Here is a 5,410-nt window from a genome sequence, read left to right on the forward strand (position 1 = left end):
ATGAATTTTTTCTAAATAATATTTGTATTTCCATGTGTATACAAAAACATATAATCATGTATGACTAGAAATATCTTAATAATTAATTTAAAATAATTTTTAGAAATTTAAATAGATAGTTTTTGTAGACACCTTAAATTAAGTAATCTTACTTATGAAGAGATTTTGAAAAACTTGTCCAAAGTCCAAAGGATCGAAAAACTCAAAAGGACAAAAAATTCAAGTCTTCAATAATCCTAGCCTTTGTTCAAAATAATTGTTCAAAAAATCATTAGTTGGCTCATGGATTCCTCAAATCGACCACTTGACATTTTTCTATTTACTTTTACTTTTGTTTATCACTTGGCAAATTCTCACTCCCACTATCCAAATCTAAAACAATAACCAAATTATCAATACAATCGTAAGCCCACTTCCTTTAAAGTTCATGTTCAAATCCCTAACATAAGCTCATTCTTAATCCAAATTAATGTTCTAGAAGTCCAAAAGTCCTTTTATTCGACTTATGGGTCTTAATTTGTCAAAAGAAAGACACATGTTATTCTAAGTGGCTAATCTTGATATTTTATCTTTATTAATGTTTCTTGAATTATTTACAAGAAAATTTAAACTTATTTTTTGATTACTGCATCACATTTCCACTTGATACCACCACATTTACTTTCTCAAAAATACGTTATTATTTTTTATTTCATCTCACCAAATGTTATCATCGCATTCAACTAATCTTTGTTTTCACTCCACCTTTAAGAATGAACTATATGATACAACCCACACGGATTTATCTAAAAAGCATAGTTCAAAAAGACCAAATTTCTTTATTTCCTCTTTTACCATCAAAAAGTTTTAAAAGTCCTTAAAACCTTGTCTTTTTGAGTTGTCTTTAAGGTTGGAAAGATTTTATACTAAGGCTTTGCTTATTTGAACTACAAACGTTAGTAAACAGAAACATTTTCGAAAATTTGCCAAATATGTTTGCTTGGTTATTATTTAGTATGTGGGCTCATTGTAAACTAACATAAAATTAAGTCATAATTCCAACTAAACTTTTGTGAATTTTTCTAGAGTAGATAGCTCCACAAAATTTTCTATTTATTGAGTTTCCTTTATAAACACGACTTGAAGAGTACATACAATACGACTTGCAGCGTCTCTCTTTCTATTTTTTATTTTCTAAAAATAATTTTCCTGTCTTTCATCTTTCTATGTAGGAGCTATACACGACAAAGTTGAAAACTCCATAGGTGAGCATCTCTTTCTCTATTTTTTATTTTCTAAGAAATTTTTTCCTATATTTCATTTTTTTACGCATGAGCTGTATGCGACAGAGTTAAAAATTTCATAGGTGAGCTTTTCTCTCTCTGTTTTTATTTTCTAAGAACAATTTTAGAGATTTGAAGCTCCAGCTTCATTTTCAATGGCGATAGAGACTAAATCTGTTCTTGTTTTATTTATTCTGGTAACAAAAAGAATGCAAATTTTTCTATATTGATCGATTCAAAATTTTAAAATAATTTAAATAAAAAGCGTTACCTGTTAATTCATTTCAACAATTCCACCAGCATTATCAGTTATTGGGCCAAACATATCCATGGTAAGAACATAGGCAGTGGTGCTGAGCATCCTCATAGTTATTACAACTATCCTAAATAGACCACCCATTGGATTTTCAGTTTTGTTAACCAATTTTGAAGTGCGACCCAACTAGAAAGTTGAAATAATAAATACGCTTATAACAAACATTAGGAGAGCAGTTGCTTTCAAACCCAAATTGATGCCTGCAATTATGTTAGATTAGTACCCATTTATAAGATAACAATAGGGATGGCTACTCATTGAAGTTGGGGGTAATAAGACAAGACTTCGAGTTTCTAATTACTTTATTAAGTTGTATGTATGAATAAGTCAACAAAACATTATTTCAAAGATTTTCTCATCAGTTCATAGGCCACATCTACAAATTAATATGATTGACTACTCATTAAAGTTGGACCTAATAAGACAAGACTTTCATCTATATATCTTATAGATAGGAAAATAACAAAAAACAAAAAAGGTAAATTAGAGAAAAAAAGATTAAGTATTTAGAAGTTGTCAATGAATTTTGAGTGCCAATCTTTTAAATATTTTTTTAAACATGTTAACAATTTCTATCAATATATTGTTAATTTCAATTATTTTTTTTTATATTACTTATTTGTTGTTGATTATTATTGTTGTAATTATTTGTTTCATTAGCAATTGTTATTGGTGGTTATCATTGAAGTTACTTATAATGATGTGTTTATTAGATATGGATTCTGTATAAAATGAAGACAAATGTGAAGTAAACTTTAAAAGTTAGTTGAGATAGAATACCAGCATGAATAATATTTTGATTGAAATGTTAGTTGAAGATGCAAGATAAGGGAAGAAGAGTGACAGTCATTGGGATACTAGTGTTTGAGCACCTATCATTTCCATCACATTTGAAAAATGTCGACAACATGTTATAAAGAGAAATATTAAAAGTCGTCTGCGTACGATGAAGATAGAATACATGAACTTTTTAGAACTAAGAGGTAAACTAGATTTGGATGGGACATCATCAAGAAGGTCGTGTTAGCTACAGATAATCAATGGGATCAACTTCTACAAAATCTAATTAAGTATTTATTACATTTTAGTTTGAATTTTACTATAATTATTTTTTTAATATGACATATTTTTCTAAACTAGTTTACAGCATTTTATATATTATTTTAGAACGAAGACAAGAAATTCAAGTAATTTCGAGACAGAAGACTACGATGAAACTTTGAAAAATTATCAGTGATCATTGACAATGATAATGCCACGAGAAGTTATACATTTGGAAGTATGAAATATATGAATTTAGATTCAAATGATGGTGGAGATAATGCTACACAATCAGATCAAAGCTTAGAAGATCTTGAAGATGATTTTAATGTGATGGTTGAACATGATGGTAAAAAAATATTTTCTATAAAAAAGAGATGACACAGTAAAAAGTCACAACTATTGAAGATGTTAAAGAGATGATGTAAGGGATTAATAAAAATATGAAGAAGCTTAGGAAGACCATTGACCATTTCTTTATTTCAAAGAAGTTTACGAGGAAGTTATGAAGAGATAAATATTTAGTAAAGACTATCTAGAGGCAGTTTTTGGAATAATAAGGAAATATCTCTATGCTACAGAAATGTTCACCTTGAAAAGTGAAAAATATAAAAAGAAGAAGTTAGAGTCCTTACGTGAAGTGATTGGGGAGCTGTAGGAGATAATTTTTTTATATAGTTTAACTTATCTTATTGGTTTTTGAATAATTCTTAGAATTTTAATTTATTGAATTTTGAACAATTCTATGAGTTATATGAGACTTTTAATTGAAATAATTTAATTTATCTTTAGATTTATTTTAAAAAGAAATAAAATCATATATCAATTATTATTTAATTTAAAAAAAGTTAAGATTTTTTTTTTTTTTTTTGCGTTTGCAGGATAACCAAACAAGCGTAAAGTTTTGCATCTGACACAACTAAGTACCATAATCGTAAAATTACATAAAATTCAGTAAATGTAAATCTTTGCAAACACAAAATTTTGTATTTGTAGCGATTTATATTTTTCCAAAGTTATATAGAAGAAGACTTCCCTTTTTTGAAAAAATCAATGCTTGAAGATCATTCTCTGAGCTTCAAACTTATGCTCAAATTGTTAAAAAAAAAATTGAAAAATTAATTTCAGTGGAAGTATCGATAAATCTGAATCATTTAAATATTGTTGCTTAACATTAATTATCATTCAATTTAATTCTAGGTAATAAGAAAAATTACCTCTTAGAGTATCCGATGATGAAGAATAAAGAATTCAAGTTGAATGATCTTCAGAACTTAGTGAATTTGCTTCTCGTCAGAGATTTATCCTTTTTTAATTTTCTCTATATTCAAACTTGTATCCCTCAAGCTCTCTAGACCGTCTCTTGTGTGTAAAATCCAAAGAATAATTTTCTTTCTTTTGTGTTGTGTATTTTATCAAAGTCACCCTCATCTATTTAAAGATTCAAAAAATTTTGAATTTTGAAAAATCCAAAGAACTAGACACAATCCATGAAGATTTCATATCTCATAAGATATCCCAAATCCGATTAAATTATTTAAAATCAATTTTTGAATTTTAAAAAGTGTTAAAAATATGAGAGGACAAATTTAACAAATCCTATAAAATAGGATTTTTTATTTGGTCAAAGAGAATTCGCGTAAGAATATCTCACAATAAATCCCTCTTCTAAGGATTTAATTTTATCCAAATAAAATATTTAAATAAATACCTAAAATACCCTTAACCTTTAAGGGCCTTTTAAAAAATATTAAATAATGGACTTTGGGCTATATATATATATATATGAGAAGAATGAATAAATAATTTGATTTAAGCATAGATTCATATCACTCTGGGATATTATATTTCAGATTAAAATTGTACCAATTTAATGACTTTAAATTAAATAGGTACACAAAATCATAAATGACACGGGATATGTATAGTAAGTACAATTGAACCCCTAAAATTTGATATTTAACTGATAGGTCCTTCACATAAATTTTTAAAGTAGATAATTTTCTCTACAGTAAAATATCTCATCTAGAAACCTTTGAGAATATTTTCTATTGTCTAACTCTTAGTTTCTATGTACGATATTATGACTTTAAGATGATCAATGAATAATTTAGAAAAACTCTTTTCAAAAATATATTACAAATAATATATTTTATTGAATAAAATATAATTTTTTTCAATTAATACAACGATTAAAATTTCACCTAATCAGGATTTACTACCCATAATCATCATTTTCCCAATCTTGGATATTCCCCAAATTAATGGTTGTAGATTCCTTGTTGAATTCTTATCATCATCCAAATAATTACTCAATTATCTAATTAATATTATTTTGTAATTCATCCATGTGAATTACCATTAACAAAATTAAATTAAATAGATTCTCATTTAATGATAAATAAGATTTTCAAATCAAAGGAATTTCTAAACTTAGTTTATGTTATGAATTAATTATATCCTGATAGTAAGTTTCAAAAAGAATTAATTTATGCACAATCAGTCAATGTCCTAAGAAGCATCTATTTGTTGAGTGCGTGATCAACATCATGATACCTTGAAAATGTGGTATTATACATCAAATGTATACCCCCTAACAATATGGTAGCCATATATATGAAGTGCTCAACTTCATCCATAACTGTGACAATTTCATATAATACAAACTATGTATCTAATTCTCTCATGTCAACCCTAAGTTGATCATTTAGTTATATTACAATTTATCCGAGGACCTTAAAGTATTTCATATCTCATCAATCATCTCATTATTAACGAAAATTAGTCATAT

The sequence above is a fragment of the Akebia trifoliata genome, chromosome 10, assembly GCF_017979445.1.
Source record: "Akebia trifoliata isolate Shusen 1 chromosome 10, ASM1797944v1, whole genome shotgun sequence".
In the NCBI taxonomy this organism is placed as follows: domain Eukaryota; kingdom Viridiplantae; phylum Streptophyta; class Magnoliopsida; order Ranunculales; family Lardizabalaceae; genus Akebia; species Akebia trifoliata.